At 56.1% G+C, this 18,582-nt stretch overlaps 1 protein-coding gene across 3 annotated transcripts in view; it reads left to right on the forward strand.

The window, feature by feature from the left end:
• Positions 1–4,318: 4,318 nt before the first annotated feature.
• Positions 4,319–18,582, forward strand: part of CPT1A (carnitine palmitoyltransferase 1A) — a 56,475-nt gene continuing 42,211 nt past the window's right edge. Inside the window, exon 1 of one of the 3 annotated variants that reach the window (XM_053899356.1) lies at positions 4,319–4,443. The gene's annotated coding sequence lies outside the window, so the exon portion shown is untranslated. Of the gene's footprint in view, positions 4,444–9,004; positions 9,103–18,582 lie in introns of those variants that run through there. The other 2 variants (XM_019415238.2, XM_019415239.2) reach the window with 2 other exon arrangements.

Raw genomic sequence — 18,582 nt, forward strand, 5'->3', positions numbered from 1 at the left:
AAGCAGGCTCCAAGCTGTCGGCGCAGAGCCCGACGCGGGGCTCGAACTCACAAACCCGAGATCACGACCTGAGCTGAAGTCGGACGCTCAACCGACTGAGCCACCCAGGCGCCCCAGTAACTTTTAATTTTTAACATCGAGTCCTCACGTGCAGGTAACGAAGGAGCGTGAAGTGCGTAATCTTAGGCGTATAGAGTCATGGAAGTCACATTACCCTGCCCCCACCCCCCACCCCCCAGGGTCTCCTTTACAGCCGATACCCAGCACTGCAGTTAATATGCACCACTGGTTACAGAAATCATACAGCCAACAAATACTCTGTGTGTTCATTTGGCTTTCTTTCCCTTAACAGGAGATCTGTAAGGTTCACCCCCTTGCGTGTGCCATCAGCAGTTCATTGTTTTTTTCTGGCTGCTTATTATTCCCCTATCCGGAGAAACCACAATGTATTTATCCATTCTGTGCTGATGGGCACGTGGGTCGTTTCCAGAATTTTGTCAACCTGAGGGGATCTTCCGTAAACATTCCCGTACCGGGGGTCTGTGCACGGATGCGTGTTTTCATTTCTTCTTCCCGGTAGATGCTCAGAAGGCAGGATTCCTGGGTCACAGGGCAAGCCTATTCATTTAAGAAACCGCTTCTGTGACGGGGCGCCTGGGTGGCTCAGTCGGTTAAGCCTCCGACTTCGGCTCGGGTCATGATCTCGCGGTCCGTGAGTTCGAGCCCCGCGTCGGGCTCTGTGCTGACAGCTCGGAGCCTGGGTCCCGCTTTGGATTCTGTGTCTCCCTCTCTCTCTGACCCTCCCCCGTTCATGCTGTCTCTCCCTGTCTCAAAAATAAATAAACGTTAAAAAAAAAAAAAAGAAAAAAAAAAAAGAAACCACTTCTGTGGTTGGGATGAGTTGCTTTCACTGGCACGTGGTCGAGCTGCCTTTGTTCATTTCCTTGCATGTGTGTTACCTCATTTTGCCCTCCCGGAACCCCCCGGGGAGGTGATGCTGGCCGGAGCAAATATTACTGCCACCTGACGTGGACCTGTCGCTATTTGCTCACCACCTACAACAACAGCTCAAGGTTCAAGTTCAGAGGGGGCTCAACGCTCCGGAGAGAAGAGAGGAGCACAGAACTCTGAGATTACAAAATTTTTTCCTGTGGGAAGTGAGAGCTGAGTTCCAGAAAATCTCACATGCTTTTGGTTCAGAACCAGCCTCGTTTCTTGCTGGCAGGAGAGTGGGACTCAGCTGTGCTCTTAGCGGCCCAAGAGAGCCTTACACGTTTTGTATTTCAATTGTTCTGTTCTTTTAGGTTGGACAACAGTACTGTGGGTATTTCGTGTGTGTGTGTGTGTGTGTGTGTGTGTGTGTGGAGGTGCCTGTTTCTTAAAAAGGACCTTTATCTTTTAGAGATCTGTACTCAAGAACTTGTGGGCAAAACAGTAAGATTTCTGGATTTGCTTTAAAGAAATCTAGAGGCAGGGGCAGGAGCATAGACAAGTCAGGCCCTCGCTTGACAATTGTTGAACCTGAGTTTTGGTTACCCAGGACTTTATTATACTGTTCTCATTAAGTTTTGTATGCTTGAATTTTTCCATAAAAAGATATTTTTAGAGTAAAACAAAGGGGGGGGGGTTTCTCAGTGATAATAAAAACATTACATACATTTTTTTAAAAAAGGTTTCCTTATAGCCACAATAGGCAGCTGCTATAGAAGGTTTCATTCGACCTGGGAAAGAATTGAAAAAACAAAAAACAAACAAACCAGAGCTTGAGAAAGATTACTTTAGCTTCTGAGGCCAACTCTGGGATATTTTTGGCCCAAAGGGAATACAGGATCCGACAGGCCTAGAGCTCCCCAGGGGCCTAGTTCTTGGGCTCTTTATTAACAGTGGTTGCCTCACCAGCCCGGGGAGCTCACCGGAGGGGAATGAGGCCTCCACATTCTGGCCGGAACTGGTAGTGGTGTGAATTTCATTATTGGGGCCAAGAGCCCCGGCGCCCCAAGGACCTCGGTCCTGTCCTGCCTTGCCCTGACCCGCTTCCCCCCGCCCAGGTGGCACCCAGGAGGCTTGCAGGGAGGGGTGCCCTGTCAAGGCCGCAGAGCCCTGGGAACACACAGGGCTCGGGGCTAATCCCAGGGGGGGTCCACGACAGCACTGGGGTGAGGAAGAAAGTGACCTTGGGCGGGGACCTGCAGAGGGCTGGCTAGGATTCCAGGGAAAGGAGGGAAGGGCATTTGAGGTGAGGGTGACAGTCCGAGGCACAAACCAGGAAGGCCTAGGTGCCAGATAGGAGAGTAGAGAACGATGGAGCGGCCCAGGCAGGTGCAGTGCAACTGGGCATTGAGCAGGTGTGCCCCGGGCCCAGCTCACCTGCCCTCTTGCGCCGGGAAATCTGGAGCTGGGGGCCCGAGTGGGGGTGGGGGTGTGTGTGGGGGGAGGTGAGGGCCTGGGATCGCTCTCGGTCCAGACGGGAACCTGCAGTGGCCGGAAATCTCCCACTTCCCACTTCAAAGAAATGCAAATTAAAGTAAGGAGAGTTGTCTACACCCTCTCCTTTAGGATTGGCAAAGATGCAAAGAACTGGTAATGACAGCACTGGCGATCTCCTGGAGCCGCGGCTCCTCTCCCACGCACGGGCGGACGTAGACGTTAGTCAGCTTTTCTGAGGGCAGCTCAGCAAGTGGCACCCAAATGTCACCAAAATGTCGCAGGTGCCTGTCCTTTGACCCGGTTGCTGCACCTCTAGGCATCTGCAGAGAGAAAGCGGAGCTCAAAGAGGCACGCTGATGGGGCGCCTGGGTGGCTCAGTCGGTTAAGCATCTGACTTCCGCTCAGGTCACGATCTCGCGGTCCGTGAGTTCGAGCCCCGCATCGGGCTCTGGGCTGACGGCTCGGAGCCTGGAGCCTGCTTCTGATTCTGTGTCTCCCTCTGTCTCTGCCCCTCCCCCGTTCATGCTCTGTCTCTCTCTGTCTCAAAAATAAATAAAACGTTAAAAAAAAAATTAAAAAAACAAAAAACAGAGGCACGCTGACGGTCGGCGCAGCCTAATTTGTACCTGCAAGGGTGAAAAGGGGGCATAGGTGCCCGTGGGGCGGGTTAAATACCGCAGAAGAGAAGGGCATTTCTGTGTCTCCACGGGGAGCTCTGTCCAAATGAAAACCAGAGTGTTAAACACAGCGGATCCCGTGACTTTATTGAAAGCAGTCTGGAGAGCGCGCACCAACGGGTGACTGTGGTGGTGGCAGAGGGATGGGGGGCGGGAACAAGAGAGAACTTTCGTTTTCTCTTCTAAGCCGTTCGGGGGTAACCACCAAATAATACAGACCCAGATGGAGGCAAGCATGGGGTTTTCATAAAAGAAGTGATCGACCTTAAGCAGAGCCGGGTCTCTGTCCTAAAACGGGTGCATGTATGGAGCGCCTGCTGTATCCAGGACCCCCGGCTAGGGCCTGGGAAAATTTCAGGCGAAGATAGGGAAGGGGCAGGGGTGGGGGTGGTGGGGCGGGGAGGGAGGGAAGCTCTGCCCGCACTTCCCTGAGCGCCCTGCGGCCGTTGCCAGCGGCCTAGACTCCTGGGATCGGCCGGTGACTGCACTCTCGACGCCTCTCCTGAGCTCAGTGACCCACACAGGGTTCTCTCGGTCACTCTGACCCCACCTCCAGCCATGTCTTTCCTGGGACCAACAGTGCTTTAGGCGCCTGAATAATTAGTTTACCAAACTTACCAAAGCCCCCGTGGGAGGTATTTTTCTCCCACTTAGATAAGGAGGAGGCTCAGAAAGGTCACCGGAATTCGCATTAGCGTTTTGGCTCCGCGAGCCGCTCTGCCTCGGGATCGCATCAGCTGGGGATAAGGTCCGACTGGGGACGTGGGCTCTGGAGTCAGACCCGGGCCCAACGCCGCACCCACGTTCTTAGCTGTGTGATCGCGTGCAAGTAGTGATCCCTCCTGCAGCCCAGGCGGGGATCAGCTATTTATAGGGGTGCTTTGAGGATTATACGGGCAATGGCTGTAAAGGGCTAGCATGAGCCGGGCACCACGCTAAACGCTCTCATGGGCCTGGGCCAAATGAGTTGGCCCATTTTTCGGATGAGAAAACAGAGTCTCCAGGGTGAGGAATGTCGCCCTGGGCCCCCGGCTGGCAGAGGCCCAGGTGGCGGGCCTCGGTGCAGCCTCGGTTTCCTCACCTGACGCGTCCCCCTAGGCGCCCCGCCGATGCCCCGCCCCGTCCAGGTCCCGCCCCCGACCCGCCGAGCTCCGGGAGTCTCAGCCCCGCCCGCACCGAAGCCCCGCGAGCTGCAGCCAATCGGCGGCTGCCGGCGTCGGGTGCACTCGGCCTCGCCCGCGGCCCTCCCGCCCCCGGCTCTCGCTCGCCGCTCGCTCAGTCCGCCGCCGCCTTCGCCGCTGCCGCCGCCGCCGCTGCCGCGCCTCCGTTTGCCGACTCGGTAAGGCTGGGCCGAGGCTGGGCGAGCGGGCGCGGGCTCGCGGCCTGCGCCAGGGTGGGGCGCGCGGGGACCGCCAGGGTCCGGACTCCGGAGGGCGGGGGGTGCGGGGGCCGCCTGCCGAGCCGCAGCGCCGAGGGGAACCTCCGGCGTCGCCCCGCCAGGACGGCGGGGTTCGTGGGGAGCCTGAAACGGGAGCGGGTCGGGGACTCCCCACCTCCCGCGGTGGATTGGGTCTGGGGTCCGCCTAGGGGTGTGTCTGCGCGCTGGCCTCCTGTGCCGGTCCGGTGCGGCAGCGGGAAGGATGCTCAGCCCTTCGGACTTGGGCAGGATGCGCCAAGCTCGGGACCAGTAGGGGTACTGGCCTCTTTCTTCGCCCTTCTCGCTCTCACTTCCCAGGAGTGGATTGGGTCTGGGGGTACGCCCGAGGGTCGATCGGCCCGCCGGGAGGTACAGTGCGGGAGCTGGAGGGATGCTTGGTTCTCCGGACTTGGCAGGATGCCTCCGGCCTGGGGCCGCTAGAGCCCCTTTCCTCTCATCCCACCCCACTCTTCGGAATGGATTGGGTCTGGGGGTCCGTCCGAGGGTCGGTGAGGCTGCAGGAGGGGTGCTCGGCCTTCTGGACTTGGCTGGGCGCCGCCAGCCCCCTCTCGATCCCGCCGCATCCCTTCGCCCTCCGGGGGTGGATTGGGCCTAGGGGGCCGTCCAGGGGTCGCAGTGGGAGCTAGAGGGACGCTCGGCCTTCGGGACTCCGTGGGGCGCAGTCCACCCAGCCTCCTGCGGCCGCCCCCGCATTGCAGCCGTCGGGACACGCCCTTGACGCGGGACTCCCCGCGCGGTCCGAGCACCCGTCGTGAGCGAGATCGGGGCGCCCGGCCGGGGTCCCCGCTTGCGAGCGCCCCCCATCCCCCGGTGCGGGGCAGGTGGGCGCCGTGAGTCTGCCCAAGGTCGCGGCGGGTTCCCAGCCCGGCAGCCGCCCGGCGGGGGGGTGGAGGAGGGGCGTCACGTGACCAGGCCTGGGAGCTCTGGCCCTTCCTGCCGGGACAGCGCGGTCGGGGTGGCGGAGCTACCCGGGGTCCCGGGCCGGGACGGAGGCAGCTCCAAACCTCAGCCCCCTCGGCGAGTCAACGACCAGTTCCTTTCATTTTGTTCGGGAAGGCCGTGGGTCAGCGTCTTTATAATGTAAATTGATGGTTGGCTTTCGTTCAAGCCGACCTGACTTTTTTAACACCAAGAGTTAAAACTCCGGAGTAATCAACCCGATTCAGTAGGGAACAGACGCCGTTTTCCCGACTCAGGACAGGCTTTCGGTTCCTCTGTGCTCCTTGTGTAGTTCAAATACTTAAGGGCAGGTTTTTGTGGGAGACCGGTAACTTTGTAAGGTACCGGACAAAATCCGTTTACTCTCTTGAAACGTGTATTTTGTTACACCACTTTCTTGCATAGGCGTCGGGTTTCTGGTCATTCCAGATATTCAAGCATGCTTGTTTCCTTCTGAACCCCAAACCAAGCGATTAAAAAATGGCCGAACTCACTGGTCTTTCATTTATGCCAGCGAGCATCTCCCCCCCCCCCCCCCCCCCCGCCTTTTCCAAAGTATGTAGGGCGACGCGCGGGGAGTGTGGCGTAAATATGAGGACATAATGCTGATGATCGTGCTGATCGCAGAGGCGAGGCAGCGTCTGGTTGTAAGTCGTCTGGGGCCATCGTGTCTGATGTGAACTGTGTGCAGCACTCGGGTTGGGGTGGTGCTGCCTCTGTGCGCCCGGGGGCTCCTTTTCGCATACAAACGACCGGCTTCCTTCCGGTGAAACATTTCTAGACCCGACCTTGTACACTGAACTCCCATCTGTTGAAATCAAACAGAGAAAAGGGAGCGCACATACTTTGTATCACAGTGGCAGAAATTGGCACGGTGCACAGGCCGAAATAACCTTTCGAGTTTGCACTGAAAGCAAGTGGCCTAAGCCACAGGCGAAGGGAAGAAACCTGGCGTCCCTGCTGCTGCCGCCCTTGGCCTGCCCCCAGGCCAGTGGGAATCTAGTGGGCAAGCGTGGGCCCCCGGGGAGTCTTGGGGCCAGGGCCTGCGCTTATGCAACCCTGGCCCCGCGTGCCCATTCATAGAAACACTGTTACTTTCTCCCGGGGCTTCGCAGCAAGCCCCTTCCGGACGCGCTTCGGGCGCGCCGGGACGCGATGCTGCAGTTTGGGTGTGGGGTGGCATAGGGCGCCCTGAGCCCTCAGCTGTCCCCAGGGCTGGCCACGCGGGGCTCGGCCTTCCCGCGGAGAGGCGCTTCGTGTCGCCGGGGGAGGAGGGTGGCAGCGCCGGCGACGCGAGCCAGCTCGCTCCGGAAGGTCTCCCCGAGCCGGGCGGGTGGAACAGGATCTGAGCGCCCCGGGCGCGCCAGGCCGGGGGCGGGGCTCGTGGTAACCTTTCCCCTACTTTTCGCAGCCGTCACGTGACGCGCGCCGTGGGGGCGGGGCGGGGCGCGCCGGCCGCAGTTGCCTGCGGTGCCCTCCGGGACGCGTTCCAGCTGAGCAGATAGAGACGCAGCCTGGGCTCCCAGGGCGGCGGGGAAGGTGGGAGGCGGAAACGCGCGCCCGCTCTGGCCCGGAGCTGCTTCTGCACTTTGATCGGGTGCAGTTTTTCCTTTGTGGGAGAGGACGTTGAGTCACTCCGCGTGGTCGTCGCTGGCGGGCCAGAGTTGGGTTGCTGGGGGGCAGCCTGAACTTCGATTCCCGGAAGATTTAGAATAAAATGAAACTGGCACGTTTCGAGTGTGTTTCAGATTCTCTGTGGCCCGCTTTAATGAGGCCTCTGTTTTCCTCGAATGGCTTGAGCCTCTCCCGAGCTTGGCCTGCGAGGATTTTTCTGTTTGACACGGTGCAAAACGAAGGGGGTGCACACGGGGACGTTAACGCGGGATTGGCCTCGGCACTCGGGGCCCCTCTCCAGAAGCCACCAGCCTAACAGTCTCTGATGCCTGTAGAAATAGTGTAGGCTGTACGGGGCGTGTTGTTGTTCAATCTGTTAATTAACACAAGTAAGGAGTACTTTATGTTTGTTGATTTATGACATTCTGTTGCCTTTTGTGAAGTTCACCTTCTACCCCGTGCAAATACTGGGTGGACGTTGGGTTCCCAGCAGACCCTGGGCTTGAAGCCAGCTGACCTTTGTGGTGAGGTGATCCAGAGCCTCACTTCTCCAGAATGTCCACCTGTAATTTTGCGTGGGTTGTTTTTCTGCCAAGAATGTTGTTGGAAGTTAATAATTGAAAGAAATTTTGCCAACTGCACGAGTCCTGCCGCTTTGGGGGTACGTAGGGTGTTTGCCACTGTGGAGGGCCGGGGGATAGGGTGGCTACTGCTCTGCCTTCTAGAAATCATCAGCTAATTGTTGGACACCAGGTTCTTTAGGTTAAAAGGAAAGGACTCCTCCATACTCCCGATGTGGTGGTTCACCAACCCATCCCAGGAACCTGAGTGTCATCCTAAAACTTCTTTTTTTTTAAGTTTATTTATTTGAGAAAGAGGGTGGGGTGGGGACAGAGAAAAGGGGAGAGAGGGAGAGAATCCCAAGCAGGCTCCGCACTGCCTGAGCTGAAGTCAGATGCTTTTTTTTTTTTTTTATGTTTATTTTTAGAGAGAGAGAGAGAGAGATACAGAGTCCGAGTGGGGGTGGGGCAGAGAGAGAGGGAGACACAGAATCCGAAGCAGCTCCAGGCTCCGAACTGTCAGCACAGAGCCTGACACGGGGCTCAAACTCAGGAACCATGAGATCATGACCAGAGCCAAAGTCGGACGCTTAACCGACTGAGCCACCCAGGCGCCCCAATACGTGTTTATATTAAAAGCAAACACAAAATGACTATGGCTTTCAGACATCGTCGTGTGCTATAACTGAAATTTTACGTTTTATGGAAGACTTCCTCATTTATGAGATAATGCATTGATCACTAATTTTCCTACATGTCAGCATCTCTCCTGCCCTTAAAAAAGATTTAGGGTGGGGCGCCTGGGTGGCTCAGTTGGTTGAGCTCCGACTTCGGCTCAGGTTGTGATCTCCCAGTTCGTGGGTTCGAGCCCCGCGTCGGGCCCTGTGCCGACAGCTCAGAGCCTGGAGCTGCTTCGGATTCTGTGTCTTCCTTTCTCTCTCTGCCCCTCTCCTGCTCACACTCTGTCAATCTCTCAAAAAATAAACATTAAAAAAAAAAAAAAAGATTTAGGGTGAAGAGTTTAGGTTTCTTTCTACTTTCTCAAGCCCCCCCGTTGTACAGCGGCAGGTACAACAAGGGACACTAGAAATGAGCCCAGCAGTGCTGTGGCAAGCTAAATGTCAAAGTCAGATGATTGGGAGGGGGGGTATCCGATGCCAGCACGGGGTGGGGGGAGCGGATAGAGTGAGGGGAGGGGGTCTACTGGCAAGAAGGAGGCGAGGCGGCAAGTCCACACGGAAGCCCATGTTCCTGGAGCCTGGGACTCCGGTTGGAAGCCCGGCACACTCCAGTGTGTTCCTGCCTTGACGGCCTGATGTGTTGGGCCCATCACTTGATGTGACGGCTGGGTATTCTCATACTTTATAGGCCAGGCAGAGGGTCTCGTGATGAGGCTGTGACATCTGCTCGAGCCTCTTCTCTCTTCCCCACCTGCACACACGGCCCGGTAAGTGTCAGAGCTGGGATTTGGATCCAGATCCTTGTTCTCCGAAGCTTGTGCTCTCTCCCTGCAGCACGCTGCTGCTTCTCGGGCCGCAGTGCAGGCAGAGGGCCCACGTCCGTGCCCACTGGGCGTGTTTCCGGGTGTCCGTTTCCGCATCTGTAAAGTGGTGCCTCCGACACCTGTTGTTCTTCGTCACCAGGGAGGGTCCGGGAGGGGGCCGGGTGTGACCCCAGTCTTGAGGGTGTAAAGTGGGCACGGGTCCCGTGGCCGCAGGCAGGGATTACGGGTATGACGGTGCTCCCCGGTCCCTGAATTGGAACTTGTGGTTTCCCAAGTTCAGTTACACTTCTGGGTGAAGAGCATGCTGTGGGTGAAGGCCCCCCTGTCGGTGGTTTTGGGAACACTTGTGGGAACAGCGTGGGATGAGGAGAGGTCCGGGGGTCTCTTTTGGGGGGACGCAAGCTTCTTCGTCAGCGGCTTGCTGACGGTGTGGCTGGGGGGCAGGTCCTCGTGGGCGTGCGTCCGGAGAAAATACCTGAACGGACGGCGCAGATAACTGCCGAGACATTCTGTATTTTCTTTACAAAAATGTGACCCCCAGTGACCTTTCCCCAGTTCTTTTGCACAGGTCACATTTCTCTGCGTTCATCTGATTAGCCATTACTTCCTGGAGTGGGACCACACTAGGTGTAATTTGCCTTTGGTTTACTTTTATTTTTTGTTTTTCGCTTTTTGCATTTGGTTTATTTACTTATTTTTTTATTTAAAAAAATTTTTTTTAACGTTTATTTATTTTTTTGAGACGGAGAGAGACAGAGCATGAATGGGGGAGGGTCAGAGAGAGGGAGGGAGACACAGAATCCGAAACAGGCTCCAGGCTCTGAGCTGTCGGCACAGAGCCCGACACGGGGCTCGAACTCACAGACCGCGAGATCGTGACCTGAGCCGAAGTCGGCCGCTCAACCGACTGAGCCACCCGGGCGCCCCACATTTGGTTTATTTTTTACAGCACCTCACTAGGTCACTAGGCAGAAGCTGTTGTTTTCCCAGAGACTTAAAGGTGTAACGATTCAGAATTCCCTCTATAACCTGCCTCGTCTTGGCGTATTTACTCCATAAACGTGAATGGCGTATTGTGATATACTTGACTGCGATAAGTTAACTGTATGGCCAGTTAATTAATGAAAATATTAAATGCCCAGTGGTGGATTCAAGAGACCCCACCTCCTTAGTGACCGTTCCTGCCCGTTTCTTGCACACGAAGCCCTCCCAGAAACACAAAGTGAGTTTTGCGTCTTCCGTTCTTGCTTCTAACGTGCCTCCATCAGGTTAGGGAAATAATCTGTATTTATCTGCATATGCACTTATCAAGAAAACACAAGAGCACAATCACGGAGAGTCATGTCTGCAAGTGAGTATGACACGGCACACGACGGGCAGAAAGCTATGCGCCCACACTCGGGTGGACGGGTGCTCTCGTTTCCGTACTGTTACTGCTAATGTTTGCCTGCGCCTAACTCCTCGCCCTAATCGTGACCGTAGTAGCGGGAATACGAAATACTGACGGAGCAAGAAGGAATCTGAGCAACCTCACGAACCCTTTTGGGGCGCCTGGCGGGCTCAGTCAGCGGAACATGCGACGCTTGATCTCGGGGTTGTAAGTTCGAGCCCCACGTTAGGTGTAGAGATTACTAAGAAAAGAAAAGAAAATTAAAGGTATGAACCTTGCCACACATGCAGGTCTGGATTTCCCCTGGCTGATACCCTTCCGGAACCTTCTGGTACCTTCCTTGAAGTGCCGTGGGTGGCAGCACTGAGGCCGGCCCGGGTGCCGTCTCTGTAGTCCTGCTTGGCAGGAACATGGCTTCCCGTGTTGTGTCCATCCTGGAGGCAGAACCAGCTTTGTGTGGCCAAGCACAACCGTCCCGGACACTGGTCGCTGGGCCCCAGAGGGATACGCGGTGCCTCTCTGGCCTCCGTCGAAGACGATGCTGTAGATGGTGCCTGCGGTGTCTCCCCTCGAGAGTTTTTCCAGGGGTGGTGGCCCGAGAGTCCTCCGGCCCCAGCTTCCTCCCTGATGAGGGAAACGGGCTGTGCCCCCAGAGTCACTGCCCGCTGTTGATGCTGTGCTGGGCCGTAGGAGACAGGGCCCGCTCCCGCGTGCGAGTAAATTGTGCAACTGTAGCGGGGAGACGGGTGCCTGAGAACAATTTTAGAGTTGGCACTGGTCGTGTTTGTAGTGGCTGTGGTTTCATTGCTGACTGCAGTCACATCATTCTGGCTACAGTCACATCATTCTGGCTACAGCGGAGCGATCTACTTTCGCATCTGTGTCGTAGCTGTAGCGATCTCGCGTGGCACTTTGAATGGAGTGTCTCCTTCACCTGGCAGGTAAGCATGTGGGCTGGGGGGTTGGACGTGGGTCTGATCCCCCAGCTCCGCTCTTTGCTGGCCGTGACCTTGGGCAGGTATGTGTGCCTCGACGCCCGAGCGTTGGTCTTCTCCCTGGTAAATTTGTGCCATTCCGTGGGTTCTGGCGGGAATTATTTTTTTTTCCTTTTTATTTATTAAAAAAAAATTTTTTTTTAACGTTTATTGATTTTTGAGACAGAGAGAGAGCATGAACAGGGGAGGGGCAGAGAAAGAGGGAGACACAGAATCCGAAGCAGGCGCCAGGCTCTGAGCTGTCAGCACAGAGGTGGGGCTAGAACCCACGGACCGAGAGATCATGACCTGAGCCGAAGTCGGAGGCTTAACCGACTGAGCCACCCAGGCGCCCCGGCTCTGGCAGGAATTAAGTGGGCAGTTTGGGTGAAATGTGCATCACATTGTCCAGCGTAAGCCAAACAGGTTTGTAGAAGGAGTATTTTGTATTTTCGTTGCTAAAAGCACAAACGTGAGTCTGCATCTCCTATCTGTCTTAGCTAGTTAGCTACCTACTTACCTACCTTCCTACCTTCCTTCCTACCTCCCTATCTGGGTTCAAGGCTCTGTTGGAAGAGCTCTGACAGCACAGAATTACATGTTTTGGTTGGAAGTCCCATGTCACATGGCAGGTGCGATGGTTTGTTTATTACGGAGGCGATTTCCATGTCTGAATTTCCCCCCCACCCCCCACCCCTGTTTTGGAATCCAGCTAAGCACTTGGCATTGGGCTGACCTTTCACCTCCTTTCCTCAGCGGCTGCCTGTCCCAGGACCTCTGGGGCTGGGGGTGGCACCGTGGCCGGCCTTCTGGAGGGGAAGGGGACCCGGCTTCGGGATGGCTAGTGTTACGATTGGCGGGCCGCTGACCTCTGCGGTTATGGAGAAAAGGAATCGATTGAGGAGAAGGAAGACAAAGGCAGGGACACGTGAAACACGGGAGTACAGACCAGTTTATTGGCCAGAGATCAGTGAGTGGCATTGGGCAAAGTTGGCGAAATTAAAATAATCTGACCGACATTGAACGAGCTGTTGCGACATCATCCCCCCCTCCCCCCGCTCCAACTTCTTCACTTGGCGTTGGGAGAACTGTCTGTGGTCCTCACTGGACTCACAGTTGAACAAGGACTCGTGTCCCGGAGACGTTCACCGCTTCCGTTGGGAGATTAAATGAAAGGCGCACGAGTGAGAGTCATCAGCCAGTCAGTGCGGGTAGAATCACCAAATGGAACCGGTGGGACGTTGTTCTCTGGGAATGTGGACTCAAAGGCAGCCTTGCAGGAGGGGAGCTTTAAGCTGGGTGTGCGGAGCCCGAAGATGGGAGCAGAGCAGAAGGCATCCCAGCTGTGAGTTGGGGTTAGCAGGGCCCGCCCCCACCCCCATCACGGTCGGGGTGGCCGGGGTGCTGGCCCAAGCGGAGGGGCCTGGGGGAGTGAGCTTGGGACGCTGTAGGAGCAGCCACCTAATAGGCCCGTGATGGGAATTTATAAGAATTGGGATAAATAGGTCGTCGCTCTCAGCCAGAGCGCCTTACTCTGGACCTTGGTGTTTTTCCGAGAGCGGATTAGCGTAAGGTGCTTAAGTCTCTGGCATCGTCCTTGGAAGCACCTCTCCCCTCTGGTGGCCTTCGTGATTTCCAAAGTAGCACCGTTAGGTGGTTCCCACGCTCAGCCTGGGGGCGCGACGCTCAGCCTGGGGGCGCGGCGCCCAGGTGTGTCCCAGGCGAGGAGGTTTGTGCAAAGCTCACCATCGCGTGGGGTCCGGGCGGGCGCCCTCCGCGCCTGGCGCAGCCAGGGAGGATTTCTGCGGTGCCAGGGAAAATAAACGGGTCCGTGGCGCCCCACAGCACCCCAGACCGCGGAGACACGTGTCTTCAGCACGTTGGATAAATTTCGCTGCCTGAAGCTGTTGACTTCCAGTTTACTGCTGAGCTGGTCTGGCAGGCGCACAGCGAGAGGTGGCCTGGCATCGAGAATACTCCCCGAGGGGCCTCCCCGCTACTCGGTCGCACCACCTGGGGCAGGGGCGGCCAGTCTGTGTTCCCAGAACGTGATTCCCCTGTCACCCTGTTCCCTCCTGTTTAGACCTTTTTTTGAAGTTTACTTATTTATTTTGAGACAGAACGGGGAGGGGGCAAAGAGAGAGGGAATCATCCCAAGCAGGCTCCACACTGTCCGCGAAGAGCCCGATGTGGGGCTTGAACCCCTAAACTTTGAGGTCGTGACTTGAGTCGAAATCAAGAGTTGGAGGCTTTACCAACGAAGCCACCCAGGTACCCCTTTCCTGTTCAGATTTTTTGTTCTGTTTTATATTTTTTTTATTTATTATTTTTTTAATTAACTTTTTTTTTTTTTTTTTTTTTTTTTTTGAGACAGAGAGAGACAGCATGAACAGGGGAGGGTAAGAGAGAGAGGGAGACACAGAATCTGAAACACGCTCCAGGCTCTGAGCTGTCAGCACAGAGCCCGACGCGGGGCTTGAACCCACAGACCGCGAGATCATGACCTGAGCCGAAGTCGGCCGCCTAACCGACTGGGCCACCCAGGCGCCCCCAGATTTCTTGTCCTAAGGCGTCTGGTAGTTGCTCAGTGATGATCTGAGAGAACAAATGACTGACAGAAAGGGGAGTTAAGCTCTCTTTTCATGTCTGTGTTTTCTTTGCAGCCTATCTCCCTGCCCCCGCCCCCCCCTCCGCCCACCCCGGTGTTTCCTGCTTTTCCTGCCAGTACACGTATTCTCTTCTCTAGCTGGCTGAGAATTCGGGAGCAGGTGCCGTCCTGCCGAGCAGGTGGATCCCAGGGGTCATGCCGCGTAAGCCCGTAAGCTCTGTCCCCGGGGAGGTCACCTCTCTCCACCCAGGTAGAGAGGTGCTCAGGCGGGCATGGTATGGGATAGTGGCGGGAGGACAGCATGCTTTGCAAATTAGCAGGGTCTGGTGCTTGTGCGCGTCACAGGGGTGAGGCACGGAGCCCGGTAGGCAGTGGTGGGCTTCTAGGAGGGGAAACGGTGGTGAGGTAGCAGTTAAAGCCCCAGGCAGGGCCCTGTGCGGCGCTAACTCCTGGGGTGCAGAGGGGCTGGAAGAGGAACCAGGGACCCCCCAGCTCAGAATCCTGCCAGGGGTGAGGGGCGGTAGCAGATAAGAGTCTACGTGCCCGGTCACCTTATCTGGGAGGAAGAGGATGGTGAGTGAGGCCAGCGCTCAGACTGTTTAGTTGTGTCTCTCAGCTGGGGCATAGCAGAGCCCCCCTCCCCAACCCCCAACAGCACCAGGAGCCGGCGAGGGGTGGGGGATGCTGCCTGCTCACAAGGCCCTCGGGGGCCCCCTTTGTGCTGAGGCCCTTCACCGCCGCTATCCTGGAAGGTTGAAGGGTTACAGAGAAAAGCTGTCCAGTTAAGTGGCCTGGATCCAGACGCAGGCCCGGCCTGCCAGCTGGCCCAGGGCCCTTCCTCTTACAGGGTGTTGGGGTTCCCAGCTGTGCTGAGAGAATGACAGGAGTCACCAGGAGGGGGCTCCAGGGAGGCTGACCCAGGAGCTGAGAGTGGGAGACCGGGCAGGGTCAAGTTGATACGGCAGAAAACTAATATTCCAGGAAGGGGGCTCATAGGTAGTGTTCTGTACTTGTCCGTGTTTCCAGCATCTCCTGATTTAAAACGTTCGGGGCAGAAAATGACCTTGCTGTGTAGTACAGTCAAGTTCACCGGGCCTCCTGTGGGGTCCTCCTAATTCCTGATTGTCCCTGAATTGATGAATGGCTCGCCTCCTTCCACCTGGGGGTGGGTGGGGGGGTCTCTCTTCTCCCCCAGCCTCCGGTTGCGGTCAGCCTTTGGGAAGTGCTGGGAGCTGCGTCCTCCTCAGTTATTCTGGCCCTCCTCTGGGGGAGACTGGGAGGTGAGGGAGGCAGGGCGGGCAGGCAGGCAGGCTTTGCCCACACCCGCCTGGGTGAGAGGTGAGGGCGCGCCCTGCGTCGTGCAGGTCGTGCCAGGGCGCGGTAGGTCAGGGGGTGCAGTGATCTGACAGGTAGCCTTGCCCGTCGTTTGTTGTTGTTGTCATTCGAGGTGTCGTTGGGTGGGTCTAGCTTATTTCCCGGTTACGGACGCTGGAGTGCAAGGGCCGGCTTGTGGGCGGGCAGAAACCCTGTGAACGGGCCCCTCCTGATTTGACTTTGACTCTGTGCATGGGTGGTGGGGCCTGGCCGTGGCTCCGTGGGTGCTGGCTTCCGGCTCACGTGGCCGGCGGGCGAGATGTGCCCAGAAGGCGGACGCTGAGCTTTGAAAGTTGGTCTCCGAGCGTGAGATTGCACTGAGCTGCAGCGGACAGGTGTTTTATTTCAGTCAACACATTTTCAGAAGTGATAAGGGAGGATCACACACCGACAGAAGAGGGACGGGCACAGCAGACCCCCGTGTGACCACTGCCCGACGTCAGTTCCCACCCGTGGCCCTCACGGTTCATAATTCTGTCCGTCCGTGCCCTCTACCCCCAAGATTTTGAAGCAGACCCTAAACTTGACAGAAGACAAACTTGTACTGATAAATATTTCCGTATGTATCGCTAAAGTACAGCAGCTCTTTCAACAACAACAACAACAATATCCTATGATGCCTAAAAATATTTATTTATTTTTTTATTTTATTTTATTTTTAATTTTTTTTTTTAACGTTTATTTATTTTTGAGACAGAGCATGAACAGGGGAGGGTCAGAGAGAGGGAGACACAGAATCCGAAGCAGGCTCCAGGCTCCGAGCTGTCAGCACAGAGCCCGACGCGGGGCTCGAACTCACGGACCGCGAAATCATGACCTGAGCCGAAGTCGGCCGCTTAACCGACTGAGCCACCCAGGCGCCCCGTTGCCTAAAAATATTTAACGGCAGTTCCCAGATGCCGCGAGCCGACAGTTGTTCGAAGGAGTGAGCTCTCAGCGAGTGGGACACTGGAATTCTGCATTTGAGGAGAGGTTTAGGGGCATAAATGTTGAATAGATAACACTTCAGTTTCCTGAGGCAGTGTTTTTTTTCTTTTTCTTTTTTTTAAAATAACAGCTTTATTGTGGTTTAACTTACCCCACAGTCCACACGCCCGTCCAGAGTGAACAGTCGAGCGATTATGAGTCTCTTTACAGATATGTGCAGCCATTAGCACAGTTAACATTGGAACGTGTTCATCGCCCGAGAAAGAAGCCGTCCTGCCTTTAGCTATCTACCCCACTCAGTCCTCCTTCTGCCCCCAACCCTAGGTGAGAGAGGGAGAGGCAGAGAGAAAGGGGGACAGAGGATCCGACGTGGACTCTGCTCTGACAGCAGAGAGCCCGACGTGGGGCTCGAACTCACCAACCGTGAGATCACGACCCGAGCTGAAGTCGGACGCTTAACCCACTGAGCCACCCAGGCGCCTCTCATAAGTGTGTTTGTTTTTATTTTTATTTATTTATTTTTTAATTTTTTTTTAAAATTTATTTTTGAGACAGAGAGAGACAGAGCATGAGCAGGGGAGGGGCAGAGAGAGGGGGAGACACAGAATCGGAAGCAGGCTCCAGGCTCCGAGCTGTCAGCGCAGAGCCCCACGCGGGGCTCAAACTCACGGAGTGTGAGATCGTGACCTGAGCCGCAGTCAGATGCTTAACCCACTGAGCCACCCAGGTGCCCCTCATAAGTGTTTTTAAACATGAGGCTGTGATGCCAGGATGGGTGGAATGTTCGCTTACTAGATGTGCACAGGGAGTTTTCAGTTTTCAAACCTTTGTCGTCCGGTTCACTTGGTCCACTAATGACCGCTATGGCTCGAAGAGGGACTTCTGCTCAGGGCGGTGTCCAGGCGGCTGCGAAACTAGAGAGCCAAATTGTCCGTTCTGCGGTGCATTTAGGACTCTTACATCTGGCTTTTAGTTCAAAGCAATCAAAACAAACGAATCCTGACTTAAATTCAGTGTTCTGACCAGGCCATTGACTCCTGGAAAGGACCGCAGATACTCCCTATCTCACCTGCCTCTCCCTGGCGGAGGTGAGATTCCTGAGCAAACACCGGGACCCATACCTTTGGATAGAATGGTCTACAGACACGATGTTTATGTTCCATCTGCATTAATAATCCCTCAGGTCTGGGTAAAGCCCTTGAAAGATCTTAGAAACCATCGAGAGGGTAGCCAGTCCGTAACCTTGTTTGCCACACTTCACGTTCTGCAGAATTCTCTCCGTAACGCCTGCCTCCTGCCACGCGTGTAGCCTGAAATCTTCGTGGGGAGGGGCTAAGGGTTAACCGTGAGGCCCCTGGAGAATCCTAGAGACCCTTGGATAGCTTTTGGAGGGAGAGGATTCAGAGCGGTTTGGATGCCCCGTCAACATCCCGAATTACCTGCAGCAGGCATTTGCCTGGAGCGCTCGCGGCTCTCAGACTTGGGGTCTGGGCCCGCACAGCCGGCCAGGCGAGGGAGGCTGGCTCCGTGCCCATGAAGTAACACGTCGATAACCTTGAATGCTTGGCAGACCAGGTCAGAGCCTCAGGTGCTGCGTGGTGACACTTCCCAGGTGTGCCCGTCCCAGCCTGTCCCTCTGCCCCCAGCATCCCCACCTGGACGCCCCTCCCACTCCCAACCTGTCCTGCCCACGCGGACACTCTCCTGTGTCCTCGAGTGGCTCCCGTGAGCGGATGGGCCAGAATCCCCCGGGGGCCTCTGAAGGCTTTCTGGAGTGGGTCCTCCTCCAGTCCCCCACTGGCTTCCCTGTCTCCTGGAAGACTGCTTCCCCCTCTTACTGGTCATGCTTCCCAGCCCCACCCACAGTCCTTACGTCAGCCAGAGCGGACTTCTAGAGAACAGAAACAGTGACTTAAAGCCCTTGGAATGCTTTTCCTTCGTTCTTAGCATGAAACCCCTCTGCCTCCCATGGCTGCCTCTGGGCATTCCTCTCCAAAGTTAGCTGCCTGCCCTTGACCTCAGCCACCCTGCCCTTGACCTGCCCTTGACCTGCCCTTGACCTCTACCTAGAGGCTCGTTTTCCTTTAGGCTTGAAAGGCTTGCCCTCTGGGCTTCCTGTGTCACCCGGGAGGTCCCCTCTTTTGGCCTCT

This window comes from Panthera pardus, unplaced genomic scaffold (genome assembly GCF_024362965.1).
Source record: "Panthera pardus isolate Hobbes unplaced genomic scaffold, ASM2436296v1 HiC_scaffold_12, whole genome shotgun sequence".
Lineage (NCBI taxonomy): Eukaryota > Metazoa > Chordata > Mammalia > Carnivora > Felidae > Panthera > Panthera pardus.